Source organism: Canis aureus, chromosome 22, assembly GCF_053574225.1.
Source record: "Canis aureus isolate CA01 chromosome 22, VMU_Caureus_v.1.0, whole genome shotgun sequence".
Taxonomy (NCBI): Eukaryota; Metazoa; Chordata; class Mammalia; order Carnivora; family Canidae; genus Canis; species Canis aureus.
Genome location: NC_135632.1, coordinates 37,150,234 through 37,173,764, shown reverse-complemented (window position 1 = coordinate 37,173,764; position 23,531 = coordinate 37,150,234). Strand labels below are relative to the sequence as shown.

Sequence of the window (23,531 nt, the reverse complement as noted above, 5' to 3'; positions counted from 1 at the left end):
GGTCTATTTTTTCTATTTCTCACTTTGTTCACTTGTTTTGGTTATTAAATTCCACATGTAACTGGAATCATAAGGTATTTCTCTTTCTCTGACTTATTTCACTTAACATTAGGCTCTCTAGCTCCATCCATGTTGTTGCAAATAGCAAGATTTTGTTCTTTTTTATGACTGAATAAAATTCCATTGTATATATTACTCAACTTTTTTTTCCATTCATATATTAATGAATGCTTGGGCTGAATACATTTTTAGAAGTGTGTTTATCTGGTTTTGGTATCAGGGTACTGTTGAATGAATTTGGAAGCTTTCCTTCCTCTTCTATTTTTTGGAATAGTTTGAGAAAAGTATGTATTGACTATCTCTTATATGTTTGGTAGAATTCACCTATGAAGACATTTGATCCTGAACTTTTGTTTTTTGGAAATTTTTAGAGTACTGATACAATTTCATTGCTGGTAATTGGTCTGCTCAAATTTTCTATTTCTTACTTGTTCAATTTTGGGAGGTTATGTGTTTCTAGGAATTTATTTCTTCTAGGCTGTCCAATTTGCTGACATATAATATTTCATAATATTCTCTTACAATCCTTTGTATTTATTTGGCATCAGTTGTTATTTTTCCTCTTTCATTTATGATTTTGTTTGAGTCTCCTCTCTTCTTTTTGATGAGTCTGTCTAAAAGTTTACCAATTTTTGTTGATCTTTTCAAAGAACCAGCTCCTAGTTTCCTTGATCTGTTCTACTGTATTTTGTTTTGTTTTGGTTGGTTTTGGGTTTTGTTTTTTTGTTTGTTTTTTGGGTTTGTTAAAATTTCTATTTCATTTATTTCTGCTCTAATATTTATTGTTTCCTTCCTTTTGCTGTTTTGGGGGTTTGTTGTTCTAACTCCTTGAGGTATAAAGTTAAGCTGTTTATTTGAGACTTCTCCTGCTTCTTGAGGTATGCCTGTATTGTTATACTCTTTGCTCTTAGCACAGTTTTATGGCATCCCAAAGATTTTATTTTATTTTTTTAATTTTTATTTATTATTTATGATAGTCACACACACACACACAGAGAGAGAGAGAGAGAGAGAGAGAGAGAGAGGCAGAGACACAGAGGGAGAAGCAGGCTCCATGCACCGGGAGCCCGACGTGGGATTCGATCCCGGGTCTCCAGGATCGCGCCCTGGGCCAAAGGCAAGCGCCAAACTGCTGCGCCACCCAGGGATCCCCATCCCAAAGATTTTAGATCATTATTTTTGCATTTTCATTTGACTCCATGTTCATGTGTGTGTGTTTATTTCTTCTTTGACTTCTTGGTTGACCCATTCATTTATATTTTTTTTAAGATTTTATTTATTCATTCATGACAGACACAGAGTGGGGGGGAGAGAGAGAGGCAGAGACACAGGCAGAGGGAGAAGCAGGTTCCACGCAGGGAGCCCCATGCAGGACCCAATCCCAGGTCCCCAGGATCACGCCCTGGTCTGAAGGCAGCACTAAACCACTGAGTCACCCAGGTTACCCCCCATTCATTTTTTAATAGCATATTACTTACCCTCCATGTTTTTGTGCTCTTTCCAGATTTTTTCTAGTGATTGATTTATGGATTCATAGCATTGTGGTCAGAAAAGTTGCATGGTAAAACTTCAATTTTTTTTAATTTGTTGAGACTTATTTTGTTGCCTAATGTGTGATCTATTCTGGAGAATGTTCTGTATGTACTTGAAAAGAATGAGTATTCTGATGTTTTAGGGTGGAATATTCTGAATATATTCTGGTCCAATCTGTCATTCAAAGAGATTTTTGTCATTGATTTTCTGTTTGAATTATCTGTCCATTGATATCAGTGGGGTGTTAAAGTCCCTTATTACTATTGTATTACTATTAATTACTTTGTTCATGTTTGTTATTAACTGTTTATGTATTTGGGTTCTCTCATAGTGGGGGCATAAATACTTACAGTTGTTATATCTTCCTGTTGGATTGTCCCCTTGATGTTTATGTAGTGTTCTTCTCTATCTCTTGTTACAGTCTGTTTTAAAATCTACTTTATCTGATACACGTATTGCTACCCTGGCTTTCTTTTCACTTTCATTTGCATGATAAATGCTTTTTCAATCTTTTGCTTTCAATCTGCATGTGTCTTTAAGTCTGAAATGAGTCTCTTGTAGGCAGCATATACATGGGTCTTGCTTTTTTATCTATTCCATTACCCTGTGTCTTTTGATTGGAGCCATTCAACCATTTACATTCAAAGTAATTATTGATAGGTATGATTTTATTGCCTTTTTGGTAATCATCTTGTAGATGTTTCTGTAGTTCTTCTCTGTTCCTTTCTTCCCTTGCTCTCTTCTCTCATGATTATATGACTTTCTTTACTGATATACTTAGATTCCTTTCTCTTTATTTTTGCATAGGTACCGCTGGTTTTTTATTTGTGTTTATCATTCAGTTCATATACAGCGTCTTCTGCATATAGCAGTCCATATTAAAAGTTGGTGATCACTTAAGTTTGAACCTATTCTTTACTCTCCACCACAACATTTTAGGCATATGGTGTCATACTTTACTATTTATTTATTTAGTTATTTATTTAGCAGGGGTGAGGGGGACTCACTTCACTGAGTCTTTACAGATATAGTTATTTTCACAGTTTTTGTGTTTCCCACTTTTCTCACCCTTACTTATAGTCTTTCCTTTCCATTCAAAGAGTTCCCCTTAATATTCCCTATAGGGCTGGTTTAGTGGCCATTAATTCCTTTAACTTTTGTGTGTCTGGAAAACTATTTTTCCTTCTATTTTGAATGATAACTTTGCAGGATAGAGTATTCTTGACCACAGATCTTTTCCTTTCAGCACTTTGAATATATCATGCTGCTCTCTTCTGGCCTGCAAAGTTTCTGCTGAAAAATCAGCTTATGGAGTTTCTCTTGTATATAATTGCTTTCTGTTCTCTTTTGGCTTTTAAAATTCCCTATCACTATTTTTTTTCATTTCCATTACTATATGTCTTGGTGTGGACCTCCTTAGATTGGTTTTGTTGGGAGACCTCTACCTCCTGTATCTGAGTTTCTGTTTCCTCCACCAGATTTGGGAAGTTTTCAGCTATTATTTCTTTAAATAAATTTTGTGCCCCTTTTTCTTTCTTTTCTCTTTCCAGGATCCCTATAATGCTTGATGGTGTTATTGTGTTCCCTAAGTCTATTTTCATTATGCATAATTTTTTATTTATCTCACATGCTCAGCTTGATGATTATTTTCCATTACTCTGTCTTCCAGGTCAGATTCATTCTTCTGCTTCCTCTAGCCTATTTGTTCTATCTAGTTTATAAATAATTTCATTTATTATGTTCTTCATCTCTAAGTGGTTCTTTTTTTTATCTCTTTTATAAAGGTCTCCCTGATGTCCTCCATTTGTTTCTCAAATCCGGTATCTTTATGACAATTACTTCATGTTTTAAAAGACTATATTCATTTATTTGAGAGAGAGAGAGAGAAGAAGAGAGAGAGAGAGGAAGAGAGAGAGAGAGAGAACACAGAAGGGGGATGGTGTAGAGGGAGAGGAGAAGCAAGTTCCCCAATGAGCAGTGAGGCCAACATGGGGCTTGACCCCAGGACCAAGGGATCATGACTCAAGCTGAAGGCAGATGCTTAACCAACTGAGCCACTCGGGCATCCCAATGACCCTTACTTTAAATTCTGTATAAGATATATTACTTATCTCCAACCATTTAACTCCCTTGCTGTATTTTGTCCTCTTCTTTCATTTGGGACATATTCCTCTCTCTCTTCATTTTGTGTAACTCTCTATGTCTGTTTCTACATGTTAGGAAAATCAGTCACATCTCCTGCTCTTGCAAGTAGTGGCCTTATGAAGAGGTCCCATACTGGGTCCCCTGTTCACCAGAACCTGGCATTTCAGGCATATCTCGTGTGTGTGTGTGTGTGTGTGTGTGTGTGTGTGTGTGTTCTGCTATTTTTGATGAGCTGCTTTTCCTTCAGTCTATTTGTCTGCAGGGTTCTCTTTGCCTGTTGTAAGCAGTGTTTGCTCCCTCTGGTGTTAATGGAGCAATATAAGGCTGCTTTGGGCTTGAGTTGAATCAGACTAGGCATTGTACCAGAGATGCAAGAGCACCAAACTTCAGAATGTTTTCCCCTGTGCTGTCCCCTGAGAGGCTTTCATTGTTGGATAGTGCCTGCAGTCAGACCAGTCATCTATTCTTGGACCACTTCTGGGGCCACACTATGACTCTTATGTTTGGTTATCTTCCTCTCCCTCCAGGGCAAGGGTCACTTTGGAGTGGTGTTGGCCTCTGTTGGGGCTGCTTGCACACTGGCTAGGCTGAGGTACCAGTCTGGATGGGCTGGGGCCAAAAGCATATGGGCAGAGAGGGGATCTGTAGTGGCACAGGGATAGGAAGCATTAGTGTCAGCAAGTCAGGTAGTGAGAGTTAGAGCTGCACTGTTTCCTACAGGCAGCCATATGCATATGCTGGGAAATGGAGAGGATATGGCACTTGCTAGCTCCTTTGTTTCTAAAGGAATCTCCCAAGATCTCTATCCCTCTGAGACATACTTCTGAGGTAAGTAAACTATTCTCCCTCCTCTATACCTCTAGGTGTTTTTCAAATGCTCTATACCTCTAGGTGTTTTTCAAATGTTGCTTCCATGCATTATCTGTGTAGGGCTGTTTGTTGTACTGTCTTTTAAAGGGCAAGAACTCATTCTCTTCTTGCCCTTTTGTGTCTTCCAGCATAAAGCCCACTGATTTTTAAAATTCTAGTTTTTAACCAGTCCCACTGGTTTTCAAAGCCAAATGTTATGGGGATTTATCTTCCCCATGTGGTCTCCCAGGTGTGAGGGTCTGTCTCTCTCCTCTCCCTGGGCATCCTTTCCTCCCACAGATGACCACAGTTCATTTCTCCCAACCATGTCTTTGCCCTTCCTGCCCTCCTCAAGGTGGCCTCTCCTCTACATTTAGCTGTGAAGTATTTTTGTTTTGTTTTGTTTTGTTTTGTTTTTCTGCCAGTCTTAGTGTCATTGTCTGGGTTTTTTACACTGATCTGGGTGTTTTCTAGTTGCATCCATGGGTCCTCCTACTCCAACATCTTCCCCTGAAATCCTCATTTAGACCCACATTTAGAAAGCAGCAATCCACTCCAGAATCCACTACATTCTAGATTCAAATGATGGCCAGTCTTGCATCAGAGGCTTTAAATGCCATTAGACCAGCATTTTTCATACTGAGCTATCTGACTGGTGGTTTCTCAAGGAACTATGTGTCTTAGGAAGTCATTTTAACCCTCTATGCCTCTGTTTCCTCACCTGAAATTCTCAAATAAAAATAGTAAATTAAGACTGTTGTAAATTAGGACTGTTCTAAAATCATACATATAAAGTGCTTGAAATAGTCCTGGACACATGGGAGTTGTTTATACCAGTTAGGTACTGTTTTTATTAATATGGGTGTGACTACTGAGTAAATAGATGGCTGAAATAAAATAAAAAGGGGGTAAGGTCCATAAGGAAATAAACATGGCAAATCCTGGGGTGACAAAAGTAAACAAGCTTCTTATATACAAGGTTGTGGCACCCCCAGTAGGTGTGATAGAGTATGCAGTGTTTCTAGCACTTATGTGCTAATAAAATCCTTTTTTCAGAGCACATCTATTAACATCATTAATTCATTTAACAGATGTTTGTTGAGGGCCTATCATATATCAGGCACTGATACAATGATGATCTGTGCAGCTCCTCTCATATGAAGCTAACAGACACAGGGGAAAAATACAAGAACAAGTAAAAAGCAAATAAAGTTACAAACCGTGAAAGGTTCTGTGAGGTGGAATCTGAATGTACCTTTGAACACTGGGAAAGTGTAGAAGGAAAGAAGGTATTCCAGGTAAGGGGCAAGGCACAGGGGAAAGGAAAACAACTCATGAAAATTTTCCATGAAAATCAGAATTTAATCTGAAACTAACAGTTTTATTCCTCTTTGTTGTTCTCAAAGACTGATGTGTAAACTCAGCAGAAACTATATCTATTTACATCAGTTTTGTCATTTGTCCAAATTCCTCTGTTGTTGCTATAATCATCAAAACACAGAATGGGGGGAGGGGTCCTGGCTGGTTCAGTCAGATAAGCACCTGCCTTCAGCTCAGGTCATGATCTCAGGGTCCTGTTATGGAGCCCCACATCAGGCTCCCTGCTCAGCAGGAAGCCTGCTTCTCCCTCTCTTCCCTGCTGGTGCTCTCTCTTGCTACCTCTGTCACTCTTTCTCTCTTTCAAATAAATAAATAAAATTTTTAAGAAAAGAAAGCACAGAATGGTACAAATAGAGAAGGAATTAGGAACTCTACATAAACATTAATTATGTAAATGAGGAAACTGAGAACAAGTGAGGTTCGGTGACTGGTGCCCCAATTTGGTTGCCTGGACCCACACTGTTCCCATAGCATCATTCTCCACCCTCACAGAGCATCATTTCTTGAACTAGAAAAAAAAATTAGCAAATATTTCTCAAGGTTGGCATAATGCTAGATGCCTAGAGCATTTAAGCAAATAAAGTGAATAACAGTATAACTCCTGTCCTTTGGGGGCTTAGAGTCTGGCTTGGAAACCAGGTAGAAACACAGGGAAGTAATGCAATCAAGTTTGAATAGGATCTCAGGATAGGAACCAATAGAAAGAATAGATGGCACTTCACAATATCTAGTAAATCTAAAAGCACTGATTATTTTAAGAATCTAGAGATGGGTTTGGGGTGCCTGGAGAGGTCTTTTGCAAGAAATCCAATTTGAGTTATGTGTAGAAAGTCTGGAAGGATTTGAAAGCAGAGTGAAAGAGAACATTTCCAAATGAGGGTTATAAAGGAGATATGAGGAAGTTCAAGATGTGTTGTATTTTGAAGAGTAATGAAGCATGGGAATAGCAAAATAGGGAGTGGCAAAGTCTAGGCAAATCAGAATGATCAATTAGTGGATCCTTTGATATGAAACCACTCAAAAGTAGTATTCAGGTCTTTATGGATCTCATTTGGCCTTCGTTCATTCTTTCATTTACCTATCTGATATTTAGTGAGAGCCTGTTCTATGCCAGGCAGTGTTCTAGGCTCTGGGGATATACGAATGAACAAAATATAGTCAAAGAAAAGAAATATCCTTTGGGAGCTTATATTCTAATTTGGTGCTTCTCGCACCTGGCTACACATTACAATTTCCTGAGAAGCTTTTGAAAGGGACCTGAGGAATCTTAAATATATATTAAAAGTGACAGAAGCCAGTCAGGCTACATACTATAAAGTTCCAACTATATGACATCCAGGAAAAGACAAAATTAGAGACAATAAAAAAGATCAGTGGCTGCCAGGGGTTCAGAGTGGGGTGAAGAGAAAGATGAATAGGTGGAGCACAGGGGATTTTTAGGGAGATGAAACTATTCTGTATTACACCATGATGGCAGATACACAGCATTTGCACTTGTCAAAACCCGACAGAACTGTACAATACAGAGTGAATCCTAATGTAAACCATGAACTTTAATTAACAATGTATCAATATCAGTTCACCAATTATAACTAAGGTACCATACTCATCTAGGATGCAAACAATAGGTGTCACTATGCAGGAAGAGAAGGGATATGTGTGAAATATCTATACTTTCACAATTATTCTGATAAACTATTCTAAAAGTTAAACTGTATTAATACTAATAGGTTTTTTTTTTAACTAGAGATTTTAATGAAGAAAAAAAATATCTGCACTGGGCCCCACCTGGAAACTCCAATTAAATAGAATGATGGGTACTCAAAGTGCCCCCTATGCTTTTAAACCTACCATATCAAGTGCTAGCAAAGATATCAAACAGCTGGAACTTTCGTCCATTGCTGGAGAAGAGTGCAAAACGGTGCAACCACTTTGGAAAACAGTTTGAGTCTAATAAAATTAAACATATACTTACCATATGCCCTAGTAATCTCACTCATAGGTATTACCCAAGAGAAAGGGAAACATATTCACACAAAAACCTGTGTATACATACTCATAGCAGATTTATACATAACTGTCAAAAACTAAAAACAATCTAGAAGTCCTTTAAATGATGAATTTAGGGGCATCCACATGGTGGAATTCTACTCACCTATAAAAGGGAATGAACCAATGATAAAACATGGATGAATCTCAAATGCATTTTGCTAAGGGAAAGAAGCACTGTTCTAGTGAAGTAAGATCATCAACAAATAAGCAAACATGCAGTAAATATAGCACTACAAACTATAAAAACATAGCAGGGAAGAGAGATAAGGAGTCTGAGGATTTGCAAATTCAAATAGAGTGGTTGGAAGAGGCCTCCCTGAGAAGAGACTTGAACAGTGTGAGGGAGGGAAACCTTGTAATATGGCAGGACAGTTCAGATTTTACAGGATGGCATAAGAAAGCCATTGTAGGTTTTTTTATGGAGAAAGGTCATGAATTTCTATCTTAAGTGACCATAATGGCTGCTGTTGGGAAAATAGATTCTTGTGGTTTGAGAGAAGAAGCAGACCAGTGAGGAGACTGTTTACAGTAGTAAAGGTGGAAGATGATGGCTGAGAGAAAAATGCATACTGCACTACTTCTCCCCACAGAGACACACACAGAGTTTTGAAAAGGGACATTCTCTTCCTAAATGGAACAGAAACAGAGCAACTCCAACAGGAGATGTATGTAGCTTGTGCAAAGTGTTAATTAAGCTGGTTATGTCCAGAATAAAAGGAGAAAAATGCTCACTTTAAAGTTATTGAGACAAATGGTTACTGTCTTCATTGAAGACTGGCAGTGGAAAATGAACAAAGCTTAGTCTGATTAGCACCAATTTGTCTTCCACAAGTGTATGTGATGAGAAGGCTACAGGACACAAATGGTAGGGAGAGGGGACACAAGGAAGCCCTTAGAAGACCTCCTCTGTTTAGAATTCTCTTCTGTAAGCAAAGTCTTACTTAAACCAACTGCTCAAAACTCTGATACCTGGGATGCCAGCGAATGGGGTTCTGGAAACAATACTTTCAAGTCAAACTATGGAACCTGAAAAATCAAATCACTGCCCAGGTTCCATGATGAATAACAGGCACAAAGAGCCAACATTCTTTGTTGCTATCTTAATTTGGGTTTTCCCTGAATCTAATCCTCAATAGGGATTCAAGTGCAAGCATTTTTGGGGAGACGCAGGAAGCATTACTAAGGAAGTGGGGAAATGACATATTGAAGCAAAGGCAGTTCATCAAGCCAGCTTCCCTTGTAGATAAATGGAACTTAATCCTGAATGGAAATTCTGGGGAGCTGTGTAAAATAATACCTAGGAGTTACATCACTCAAGAAACTAGGGAGCTGGGGTATTTATGCATCAACTGCTGTCAGTCATGGGTTGAGGGCTGCTGAAAAGCAGGGAATAGGTTATTTTCCAAGCATTGCTAATCTCTTACAATGGAGGCTTTGGAAAAAAAGTCTTCAAAGAAAAGCAAATACTAGCATCTGGAAGTCAAAAGGAGCTCTCATAAGATCCAAGGGATAGAGCAGAGCACCCACACATTTTGCTATACAACAGGATTCTTCTACATGCCACAACAAGACATTTCTTTACATCTGGCCAATATTTCCTCTGCACAGGAAATGATTTCAACAAATTACAAAAAGGAGGAACTCTTCCCTCCATCCATTTCTCTCAAAGCACTCCTCATTGATTTATCCATTACATTATTGTTATAAATTAATAAAGTAAGGCACACGTTAATTTGCTTTATAGGTTTCTCAGCCACTGATTTCCTATTATCCCTTTCTATTACTCAACTCACTGACTCCTGCAGATAAATTGTCTGCAACGCAAATGCATCCCAGACTCTTGGATTTTATTAAGTATATAAAAGGTGTGTGATTTGTATTAACAACTCAACTCATCATCCCATATTCAAAACTTAGCCAATTAAGCTCAAGTGCATATTAAAATAGGAAAGAGATTCCCAATTCCTAGTTAGTATTCTTACTGCCTAATGAATTGCTCATTCTTTCTAATTCTAGTGCCATTTCCTTAATTTCCTTTTAATTTCTAAAATGTAAGAGAAACATGTCTAATTTTCTAGATGTGTGAAAATATATTGTCTTAATATTGCTTGTTAAAATTTCTTAAGAACATTGAAAAAAGTGCTATAATGAGTGATAAGTAATAGATTCATTATCTGACACAGTGCCAGGTATATAGTTGGCACTCAGTAAATGCCTGCTGAAAGGATGAATGAGCTTACAGTTCTATGACTAACGCCCATGAACAAATCCGGAGACTAGCTCAATTATTACTATAACAGCTTGTTTACTTATCCAGTGGCTACTGTCCTTATAGGTTTTTGGTGAGCCTGGTAAAGTGAAAAAATATGCTTTTATTTATACAGTTTCTTAGGGCTAATTGGTAGTTCTTTATTTTTATAGCCTTTTGGTGCATTAATAAATTTCAATAAGAACAGGAACTATTAAGTCACTCATTTATTCATTCAAAATATTTATTAAATGTTAACTATGAACCAGGACTCATGAATAATTTCATAATGCAGACAAGGTTAAAATGATGCCCAGCCTTCTAGAATATCATTTGTGGTGAACAGTTTATAATACAACCATAGTTCAGCCTACAGAACAAGAAAACTGACTACAGAGGGATTCAGGAAAGTTTCATCCAACATGGGATATCTGAAATGAGTCTTCTTCTGCCTGAGGACATTTCTAAATGGTGAAAAAATAGAGAAAAGCATATTGGGTTTTTTCTTTTTTTTAAAGGAACATGTTGTAATGTCACTGTATTAATCAGTGTTCTCTGCAGGAAAAAATATATATACATATATATTATGGATTATATATATTTATACACATATTTTATCAATTATGTATATATATATACACACACACACACACACACACACACACACACACAGAGTTGCTGTTGCATCCTTAAATGCAACTGTAAGCCAACCAGCTAGTTATAGTCTTGAAGAAGAATTATTTCTCTTCTTCTGAAAACCTTAGTCTACTTTCAAGGTCTCCATTTGATTAGATAAACCCACCCACATTATGGAGGGTAATCAAGTCTACCCTTAAGTGTTAATCACATTAGAAAAAACACTTGTTTCAGAGCAACATCTAGCACAAGCAATGTTTGAGCAAACAACTGAGCACCATAGCCTAGCCAAGTTGACATATAAAATTAACCATCACAGTCATGGAAGCAGTGGCTCTAAAAGCACAATCTCCAGTCAGAATAATCATTACCTGGGAACTTGTTAGATTTGCAAATTCTTGGGCCATCCCCAGACCTCCTGAACCAGAAACTCTGTGGGTGGAGCCCAGCATTGTTTTTTTAACAAGCCTTTCAAGTGTTTCTGGTGCACACCAGAGTCTCAGAACCAGTGGACTAGAGTATTAGGTTCACTACTTGGGTCATGAAGTGTTAACACAAAGGAGGTTATTAATTGCCTTATTTTTCATGAGCCTTAGTCACTTGATTGATAGATTCCATGTTTAAATGGCATATGTGATAATCCCAGCAACATCAAGTTGTATTCTAATTTTGGAGAGACAACAAAAGAAGGGACTATTGATTGTTTATAAATCTTTATCCACAGATACTAAATAATGAATCCATTGAACTCTTTCACCATCACTATCTCAGCTCTTCAGCTCTAAGACTCTGCTAAACTGGCTTCAATTTCCTTGACTAAGGTCAATAGGACCCACATAAGAATTTGCCTTAAGACTCTTCCACAGTCCTTCTGTTGGTATTGATCATACAACGGGAACTGTTTCTACACTGCTTCACAGCAGTTGAGAGAGACAATATACTAAGAGAACCAGTGGGAATGGTTACTGTTTCTTTTCAGTGATTCACTGAATTCTTTTCAGTGATTTAAGTACCCTATTCATTCCCTGGCCCCTGGGCCTTTTCTATCAGTTATCTGTCCCCACAGTAATGCTGTATAATAACCGCAAAACTTGTTGGCATGCAACAATACATGTTTACTGATCACGTGTCTTATGTAGGAGGCTCTGCTGACCTAGGTGGGACTCAGTCGCATGTCTAAGGATTGCCTGGATGTTGGTTAATCTAGGGTGGCCTTAGATAGATGACTGGAGCAACCAGACTCTGCTCCATGGTGCTCATCCTCTAGCATCCTCACCGAGGCTCCGTCTTGTGATGACAGCAGAGTGCAAGAGGGCAAGTACAAATGCAAAACTGCTTACATAAGCCTCTGCTTGCATCATGTCTAGTAAAATATCATTGGCCAAAGCAAGTCACAGTTCTGAGCCCAGAGTTGGGGATGGAGACATTGCAAATTACTTGGCAATGGGCCTAATTTATCCAGAGAGGTAAATTGAGGCCATGTTTAATATCTACCTCAGTCCCTAATTGGAAAACTCTTCCCTATCTCCCCTCCACACTCTTTACCTGGCTACTTCTTACCTTTCAGATACAACTTAGGTGTCACTTTCCTGGTAAACCTCAAAGTTGGACTCTCCTGTGAGCTTCCCTGTAGTTCACTATAACTTCCATTACTTATATGGATATAAGTTAGCAAATCCAAGAAAACTAACTGAGAGGGATGCTAACAACATATATTTGAAAAAGGTTGAGGTTTTGATTCCTAAAAATGACTGATGAACTATAGTAAATGTTTATTGGTTTGGTTTTTTTTGTTTGTTTGTTTGTTTGTTTTTGTTTTGAGATTTTTAGCTTCTGGAATAAATGACATAAAACTCTGTTTAGTATGAAGACTGATTTTCCTCACCATTATCCACTCATACTACTCTGCTCTTCCATATGCCATCCCTTCACCTGTAACCTTTCCCCTCTGTACCAAACAAAATCTTCATATTTCAAGGTTCCTTCAAGCTTAGGCAGTAGCTATCCCAATAATCCCATAGCACTCCACTTACCTTTATTACCACACTAATGAGTCTGTTTTACAATTTATGGTATGAAGACAGCAGATTATTTACACTTGCTAATGGGAAGTTCTGGTATACAGCCAGACTGTGCCCTCAACAGTGCAGGGACAGAATGGAAACTTACCCAGTGTGCCCATCATGAACCAGTGTCCAGGCACCTGTGTGAGCATCAGGCAGCAGTCTCACTCTCTAATTTCCATCATTTGATTCCAATAAGCTTAACTAACTAGCTCACGTTCTGATTTCCAGTTTCCTTTGGGTCACTAAAGCCTCACTGAAAACCTTAACTTATACCTTAAAATTCTTCACTTAGGTAATGCTATCTAAGCCTGGGTTGATTAGACCCTGCTTTCAGTGTAGTTCCCTGACCTAAAATTCAAACATAGTAGTAACACTAGCCCCCCTCCCTGCCACCAACATACATGCAAAGGCTCTGTTATTTGCATGGCAGGCCCCTTCTACTTCACCCCCAAAAGCCATTTCTCTTCTGTAGATCTCCTGCCTGTACACGTTCCCACTGAGATCTCAGCATCCTGTTCAGGTTGGCAGCAGACTTTTAGGACTGATCTTATCACTCATTTCTTCTCATCCTTCCTCTGTTCTCTCTCTCTCTCTCTCTCTCTCTCTCTCTTTTATAAAATATTCATTTCCCATAGTGTTTTAATTCCCCCAAAATTTTGTTTTCCACCTCCATTTTCTCTTAGGAAGTTCCAGCAGCTGAAGAACCATACCCCGCCTGCTTACCTGACAGTCTGAAATGGGAAACTAGATGATGGGATCTTATAATTAAAAAACAACAACAACAACAAAAGAAACCCAAACTCAGCAAGTACACATCATTAGCAGGAAGCACGTTGGTCCCAAGAGTGGTGATTAGGCATTTAAAGAAATAATAAGGATGGAAAACTTGAAAATTGTACAGCAAAAAACATTAAAAATAATCACTGACTGGCCAATTTTGTAAAGTCAATGACTTGCAAGCAGTTTGATTTATAACATAAAAGGGCCTTTTAAAAAAATTAACAGACCAATGTGCTGTGAAGTTCCCTAGTCATTCTTCCAAGGAGGCAATGTAGGCTGAATCAGGAAAGAGTTTCTACCATGGATACTGGGGCTCTTTGCGGCACTGCCCTAACTTTACATGTGATTCCTGGGATATGGCAACCAATTTCATTTCCTTTTTTTAAATTTATTTTTATTTTTTTAAAGATTTTATTTATTTATTAGAGACACACAGAGAGAGAGAAAGAGAGAGAGAGAGGCAGAGGGAGAAGCAGACTTCATGCAGGCAGCCCGATGTGGGACTTGATCCTGGATCTCCAGGATCACACCCTGGGCCGAAGGCAGCACTAAACCGCTGAGCCACCATGGCTGCCCACATTTCCACTTTAAACCAGAAACTAGTTCCAGACCCACATAGGCCATAGTCTACTGGCATTTCCACATGGGTGTACTGGAGGCACTTTGTACTGTTTAGATTCCATTTGTTCCTGCAAATACACTCTCTACCTTTCTTTATTCTGCTCTGGACTCCAGGAGACTATCTCTATGAGCTTCATCAACTAGATCCCCTAACTTCTGAATCTAGATGAGTTAAATTAGTCACTGGCAGGAGCTCCAAGGATGGCAGGAGAGAGGTTGGGATCTTTATTTCCCCGGTTTCATACCTACCAGGCTGTATTCTGACAGATATACACTATACCTACAGCCATATCTGCTGTTGATGGCTCTTTCTGATTGGTAAAGTAAGTTCTGAGATCCATCCTTCTCTTTGATCTTTAGACCTATAGATAGTGATAATAATTTTCCATTATTGCTGATGCCAGAGTGCTTCACTAGCCACTGATGGCTTCTCTTGACCCCACTCACAATTTAGTGAAAGGGTTCTGAAACTCTTTAATTGTGCCTTCTGAGCTTGCATGAATTCAAATTCACTTATGTACAAACTGAACATTCCTCATCCCTCACCTTCCCATCCCCAGCAGCTGCCTTCTGACCCTTCTCCTATATAATCTGCCATAGTGAATGGCTCCACCATCTATCTATATGATAGGACTATCCAGAAGCCTGGATCACATGTATGTCTCCTCCCCATCTCACTACTATCTATCAACCATCAAATTTAAGACTCTGTCATATCCTTCCACTTCCCTTCAATCAATCAATTATTTATTTGTTTGTTTGTTTATTTAATTATTTATTTAATTCATGAGAAACACACAGAGAGAGAGAGAGAGAGAGGCAAAGACACAGGCAGAGGGAGAAGCAGGCTCCACACAGGAAGCCTGATGTGGGACTCGATCCCAGGTCTCCAGGATCATGACCTGAGCTAAAGGCAGATGCTTTAACCGCTGAGCCACCCAGGCGTCCCACTTCCCTTCAATCCTACTCCACAACAGCATCATCTTTTATCAAATTCACTGCAACAGCCTCCCAAATGATCTCTGTACCTTAGATTGACCCATTCCAAATCCAATTCCTTTGACTAACTTGCTGATTTAGTTTGGTATCCTCTAAATAAGTCACCCCTCTTTCTTTATCCCAGTTTTTAATTGTGTTTTATCTCTTCATCCATATTGACCTAGGGTTGACATTTGTCAATAAGATGGTCATGTAGTATATTAGCTCCAATTCTCACAAGAATTAGGCTAGATGTTAATCTTCATTTGGCTGAAAGCAGAAACAAGCTCAAAGTACATAAACAAATATTTCAGGGTCACATTGTAAGAAAGTAACATAATCAGAATCTGATTCTGTGAGAATCTAATGCCCATATTCTCTCCACTTCTGCCTCTATATGGTAGATGATACATGAAGAGGTCAGTATCCAGTGTTTATTTTTATTCCTACAAAGACTCAGTGAGGCAGCTGGCAAAGGAGAAGCCCATGGTTTCCTTTTGGCATACAGCAAACCTTTCACAACCAGCGGAATCAAAGATTAACAAAGGCAGCTCACAGTGTCAAAATGTGACTTCTTCAAATGACTTCAAACGGAGTCCCAAACTGTCTAGATATACTGAGCAAATTTATAACAGTCAACCAAGTATCCCCATCCTTGTTCCCCAGCTCTGCCTTGACTTTGGCTTTCACTGAGAACTTCGAATTGCACAGTAAACCTTTTGAACATTCCTCCTATGTTAACTTACCAAGTAGCCTTTCCCCAATATCACTTTATCCTTGGGGCTAGGCAGAACCCAAAATAGAACCTCCTTATTTTGGAACCTCAGTCCAACCCTACTTCTGGCTGGCAGTGTCCATTTTATTTCCACATCACTAAGTCCTCACATTGCTCTGAGGTACTTCTACAGTAAGGACAGAAGGGCCCAGGTAACAAAAGCCCTGAGAAGAGAGCAGTGGAGTTAAGGGTAAGAAGGAAAGGGCTCTTCTTGAGGCTGACAATTGAGAGAAAGGGTCAGGCAGCAGCATATGCCTAAGCCTTGCTGTGAAACTGGTGGCGTCATTCATGACTTAGAAGAGCCAAGCTCACCTCTGCTCCATCATGGTGAGGTCTGTGATTTGGATAAAGTTGGAAGAGGCATCTTTCTCATCACCTTAAACTCTACTCTTATACAGTCTCCTCATCATAAAGTGGGGGGAGGGGGCAGGGCATAAAAATGTCTGTTTTGTGATACTGAGGTAAGGGGTAAAAGAGATTCTGGGAATGGAGCTTGTGATACACCACCTGGCACAGGGCAAGATCTGAACATACACTAGCTAGATCTTTTTTTTTTTTTTAATTTGTTTATTTATTTGAGAGAGAGAAAGAGACAGCATGAGCTGGGGGAGGAGCAAAAGGAGGGAGAAAAGCAGACTTCCCTCTGAGGAGCCTGAAGCAGGGCTCCATGTGGGGCTCTACATGAGGCTTGATCCCCGGACCCTGAGGTCATGACCGGAGCCAGAGTCAGACACTTAACTGACTAAGCCACCCAGATGCCCCCACTCACTAGATTTTTTTTTTTTTTAATGATAGTCACACAGAGCGAGAGAGAGAGGCTGAGACACAGGCAGAGGGAGAAGCAGGCTCCATGCACCGGGAGCCTGACATGGGATTCGATCCCGGGTCTCCAGGATCGCGCCCTGGGCCAAAGGCAGGCATCAAACCACTGTGCCACCCAGGGATCCTCCACTCACTAGATCTTAAATATACATTTATGTGGCTCAGGCAAGGCATCTCTTGAAATCCATTCTGTTAGGAATTTCTGGGAGGATCCAAACCTGGAATGGGCATAATCAAAATAATAAGAGGAAAAAACCAAAACAGACAGAAAGTGAAGTCTTAATCATGCTTCACAATGGAAAATTTTTGAAGATAGATGGACCATTCTATGTAAATCACATGCAAATATATCTTATTATATAGACCAAGCAAGTCCCAGTTTGAGGTTATAAGAGACTGGAATTTGGAAACCTTTATGGTGACCTAGGGTTTGAATTAAGTATATGAGAGGCAGCAATATAACTTTGAAAATATTCACAAAGGAGAAACCAGTGAGGGCAGTGATGGAGGTAATATCAGTGTTTGACTGGAGAAGGTACAGGTATGCTAGCCATGGGATGTATGGTAACTTGTGATTTGGATAAAGTTGGAAGTATGATAAGTTCATGATAAGGAGAAGGTAGAAGGAAATGGAAGAGCATTTCTGCATCAAATATGCATATATTATTTAGCTGGGCAGTTTATAATTACTTTCTGGGAATCTCAGCATGAGATAGCACTTTAAGGGTGATTTAGTCCCCTTTGAGGAGTCATTTTGAGTTCTGAGAATCACAAAATATGTGGATTCACAAATATATATATATTTACACACACACACACACACACACATTTCAGTGACTATTCATCTGGACACCAAAATCCATAAAGTTGATAGAAGAGCTAAAAGATTTGATACTTAAAAAGGGAAAGGTATATAATGATGTGGGCAGTCATTTAACCCCTCATGGTCTAGTTTTCTCATCCCCATGCATTTTGTGAGGCTCCAAAAAGGATGACAAAAAGCCATTTGTAAGTAACAATAACAGCAATGATGACTTTATTAGAACTTCTCGAGCTCTGACTATGTACCAGGCACCATTCAACACCTTCCATATACTTTTCCCTGCAATGCTTCCAATGAGGCTCCAACATAGATATGCTAAAACTGTTTCCATGGTGGTGGTGTGGAAATTGAGGCTTGCAGGGCCCTGGGGTTAGGTCACAGGAGCAGCTAGTGAGAGAAAGAGCCAGAGCCCAATGCTGCCTCTCTCACCTCAGTATCTATGGATATTAATTATTGGGGCTTTTCAATATGCATCTTGGGGAGCCCCCTAAACCTGGCCAATCTGACACAAAGAAAATATAAGAGCTGAAATGAGGCACAGCAGGACTAAAATGGAAAAAGTCAGAAGTTTAAGGTTAAAAATGGAGAGAAGCCTGACTCACTGAAGAAATGCCCTGGCCATTGTTCTCATAGCTAAGATGGAAGAGTCAGGCCTAGGTGAATTCCAACAGGAGGGGAAAGGCTGCTGTGCCTCACCCATAAAAGAAAGCAGTGAGGAAGGCCTGGGATAAAAGAGGAGACACAAAGCATATCAACAGAGCAGGGAGGGCATAGCCAGGCAACAAACAAGAGAACATCCTAATTGTTAACAGAGACAAGGAAAACAGGCAGAAGGGAGCAGGGTAAAGGCTGCCTGGTGGCACTGTCCTCTGGGGAACAAGAAAAGAGGCAGCAGCAATTGAGGGCAGCTTGGGGGGCACGTCCTTAGAGTTTATTAAAAGCACAACTGCATGGGGACCAAATGGGAATGTGTGCTACCAGTTCTTCCCTTAATGCTTTCCGGAAATGCTCTTCCTTCTAAACATTAGAGTTTCAGATTTGTTGGAGGCTGAGGAAGAGAATTTTGAAATTCAAATTTCTCAGAGGTAGAGTTCTTCCAGGCTACGAGTAGAAATAAAGGCTCTCGAATTTTTTCCGTTAAGGCCTCCAAAAGAAAGGCTAGAGACCTTACAGAGAAAGGAGCCAAAACAATTTTAATGACATTCCTTTCACGTGCCAGCCAGGAGCTTGGTGGAGGCTGGACTTGAGGTTTCCCAGCCTTAAATAAGACTACTACCCAGCAGTGTGAACCATGGACTTGCTCTCCATGCCAAGAACAAATCACTTCTAAGTGAAAACTGGTGCCAATTCTTTGAAGAATAACCTGGGGATATCCATCATAACACTAAGAATTAGTGATTCCAATTTTAATAATTTTGCCTATAAGATATAGGGATATACAGGGATGTGTGCACAAAGATATGTGTTGCAGCTTTATTCGTAATATTGAAAATCTGGATTACCTAAATGATCGTGCATAAGAGGTTAAGTTAGTAAATAATGCTGCATCATATAATAAAATATTTGCACCCCTTAGTCTATTTTTGGCAATATAGGAAGATCTTCAAAATATATTCATTAATAAATAACATCCAACTTATATAACGTGAAAAACCTAATTCATATTAAATGAATTTACACACAGAGTTTAATATACTTTTGTGTGCATAAAAACTTCTAGAAAAAATTATTGAAAGAGTTGTTTTCACAGTGAGAGGTAAATTTAGGGCATATCTGAAATGGAAAAAGTTTTAATTTTCATTTTATATCCTTCTGTACTGTTTGCATTTTTAAATCATGAACATGGATTTAAAAACAAAACAATATTTTAAAAGTTGAAAAGAAGTTTCTCTATGAGGGATTATAGTTGAAAATGGAATCGCTTTAAAATTAAGATACAAATCCCTGAGCAGAAACTATAGTAAAATGGAGTCAATACTTTAATAAATTTTTTATCCTTTATGACCAACTAGAATTTATCTCAGAGATGTAATAGAGGTCTAATATTAGAGAATCTATTAACAAAATACATTATTAGACCAAGGAAGAGGAATTACATAATCATCTCATTGAATGCCAAAGGACATTTGGTAAAAAAGTAAAAACTGATTAAAAAGAAAAAAAAACTCTATAAATAGTAGATTGTAATAATGGATAAACAGTAAGTATCTGAAAACAATAGCCAACATCATAATTGGAATTATGGAGACATTCCAATTATACGGGACATCTTATACTTTTGAACTTTTTAAATGATGTTCATATCTGAGTTTTACATTAAAATAATTATATTTCAGAATCTATCTGGAAAATTCCTCTGAAAGGAGCGAGACAGGTAAATATGTGACCGTCAGAAAGCATCCTCAGGATTGAAAAAGACCTACCCTCACTCAGCAGCCCCAAATCAATCGGCCAGAGCATTGCTTGAGAATTTAGATTGTACCACCAACATGTTTGAGAACGTTTTAACTCTTCTCATGTGACCTTAAATTATCTTTATGATGTGTTTTCCTTCAAAATCATCCATCAAGAAATTACCAAGTACTTTGTCTATGATCAAGACTGTGCTAGGTTTGATACACACAAAATAGAAAAACACATAGGAAAAGGAGCAGGGCCCCAAGAGCTCCTAGGAAATGTCCCCATGTGAGGGGAGGCAGTAGACCGTGACCAATGCCAACATCAGGGAAATGCTTAGCAGAGGACTTTGAGTGGAAGAGAGAATGGCTGTGGGTAGGATAGGCTGAGTTTTGAAAAAGTTTTTAATGTTTTTGTAAGTGTGGAAAGTTTCGAAGGTGACAGTGAGGAGGCAGGAAGGATGGAGCTGCTCCTACAGAAGAATGCTGAAGGTGGCAAGTAGTCCTCTGCAAAACCAGGGTACCACAGAGACACCAAAGTGTGGCAAGATCACTCGGTGCCAAGTGTGAAAATATAGGGGTTATTTGTTCATAATGGGACACAGGTTCAAGAGATTGAGAGAAGATAAATGATTGGGTCTCAGAGCTCAAGTGGATTGGAGGGGTGACTTTTCATTCACTAACCAGGAATTTCTAAAACAAGAAGCATCACTGGAAGTCAGAATCTTAACCCTAACTTTGACACATTGATGTCAGACTGTCCATGGTCACTAATTCTTGTGTTAACTGTTCAGCAACAAATCCAAGACTTTGATTGAGGGCTGGTGGCCCCCAATTTGGCATTCCTTACATCTTACTCCACCACTGCATGAATATGCCAGAGGTTATTGAGCATTTTGTATGTGCAAGGCACTAAAAGATAATGGAAGGAATGAAGGCAGAACTGCCCCACCCCCCTCAGAAAAAACTCAAGACAGTAATTCTTAATGTTAGCATTGTCAGGATCACCTGGAGGGTTATTAAAATACACATTTCTGAGACTCATGCTCAGAATGTTTAACTTGGTAGATCTAGAGTGGGTCCCAAGAATTTGTGTTTCTAACCAGTTCCAAGATGCTGATGCTGCCAGTCTAAAGATTACACTTTCAGAACTACTGACCTATGAGAAATAGTTTACAGATACCATGAGAACCCAGAGTATAAAGATACTCATTTATGGAGATTAAAAATCATACTATAGAAATAGATAAATAAGAATCATACTAAAAATAAAATTCTGGTAAGTTCTCAAAGTTATGACTTCCAGGTCTATGATGTTCTCTGAAAAATGCATGTGGTTAATGTACTTTTCATCAAAGAAGAGACTGGTTCTAAGTAAATTCAAAGAACAGGGGAGTATATACTGCCATGAGTCAGTCCTACATAATCAAGCATTAGAAACAAGAGCTTAGGGGGTGTTTCCTTTACAAGATCTAATCCTGCCGTACAAGACTCATATACAAGCTCATAGTCACTGCATGTATAGGCCTTCTGGACCACAGGAAACATCTCTTCTCCTTAAGCTTTCCTGGGAAACATAGTAACTACATGAGCTACAATTTTATAGCACACGGCAGTTTACAAGTACTTCTGCATACATTTACCCAAGGGACCAATTGAGGAACATATGAGTAAATGTGCTGTAAACTGTAAGGTATATTTATATATTAGGCTATCATCATAATTTGATTCTTACAGATTCCCAAGTGTGAATATTGCTCATTTTTACCTATGAACAAAGGAAGACTACAAGAGAAAAGTGGCTTGACCGTGCTCAGAAAACATCCAAATCGCAGAGATAAATTTAAGACACAGAATTTTGCTTCCAAATTCTGCATTGTATTAGACAGAAGATACACCAGAAATGTCAGTCTTTGCACTTGCTCCATCTAGAGTCACCAAGGGACAACCCTGTACAACCATGTTTTATATTCTGCCATTCTCTTATATTTTTTTCTCACTAAACCAGAGCTCAGGATCTGACCAGAATAGTAGCCAATCCATAAACCAGTGGTTACACTATGGTTCTGAAAGTTAAATGTACATTAGAATCACCTGGAAGCTTGTTAAAAACAGACTGTTGGGTCCCACCCCAGAGTTCTTGATCCAGTGAGTCTGGGGTAGGGACTGAGAATTTGCATTGCTAATGAGTTCCCAGATGATGCTCATGCTGGGGTCTGGGGGCCTTACTTTGAGAACCTCTAATTATAGGTTAGTTGGCCAATCAAATTCCCTTTCTTCAAAATTTGAACCAGCAAATTCTGAGAGCATGAGGTAGTTAGTGGAAGAGGAAGATGAAAGGAAACATGGAGAGAGGATTAATGAGTACAAGCTATGAGAGATTATGGCAAACTAGTCTTACAAAGGAACAGAAACTAGAAGTGAAAGCAATGGGGCAAAGAAATGTTCTTCTGAACAGAGAAATAATGAGCAGTTGATGGCAGAACAGACAACAGCAACCAAGCAAAGGGCGTCTACCCTGGAGGAACTTTATGGCATGAGAGGAAAGACCCCAAAAGGCTCCTGACAGAGCCCTTAGCATTGCCAGAGAACCAGGATTCTATGCTGCTTCTTTCCGAGTCCTGGTTATTTGTCTTCCTCTGGATATCCGCTCAATCCTCCCTTCTGTATTAGACATGGAACCTATGCACGTCTCTGTCCCTTTCAAAGAAAGAACTGTATTGATCAAGAGAGGAGGTTGCAGTATTCTTCCATAAACCACCCTGTATTTCTGACTCCCAGGGCAGTCCATAGATTTGGAAACGTTATCACCTCACTAGCAATGTCTGCCAAACACGGTGGCTGCAATCACCCTGGACCACCAAGTTCTGTAGGACATGGCCCTTCCCCATCCTCTGGTACCCACATGGCTGGTCTGATCTATCACTACCCATTCACCAGGTTGTTGCCCTGACTGGTACTTGACACACGTTTGTTCTCCCAGATAAGTCTTTTTCTGGAAGAATTTTCAGCATAACCTCCCACCCTGGTAGAAAGGCGGTGGGGAACAGCAAGAGACTTAAAAAAAAAAAAAATTCATACTTTGGTTCCTAATACTTTAAATGACTAGTTGCATGATTTGGGGTAATCACCTTTAAAAAAAATGATGCCCAGAAGGCTTATGTCTAAGGTAAAAAATGCCCTTTAAATCACAGTTTACTTGTCAACACCAATCAATTGGTAGTGACTTCCTGGAGTGCTGTCTTGAGAAGGATAATGAGCCTGTGTCCATCAAGGGTGTCATGATTGGTTAATAATGTCTGTCAAGGCATGAAAATGGGAAGTGGTATCTGAATGCTACATATTTGCCCTTCCTGATCCAAATGCT

At 39.1% G+C, this 23,531-nt stretch overlaps 1 protein-coding gene across 9 annotated transcripts in view; it reads right to left on the bottom strand.

Annotated features, from left to right (window-relative positions):
- Positions 1 to 23,531, bottom strand: part of RBMS3 (RNA binding motif single stranded interacting protein 3) — a 1,278,684-nt gene that overhangs the window by 1,076,160 nt on the left and 178,993 nt on the right. The window lies entirely within an intron of this gene.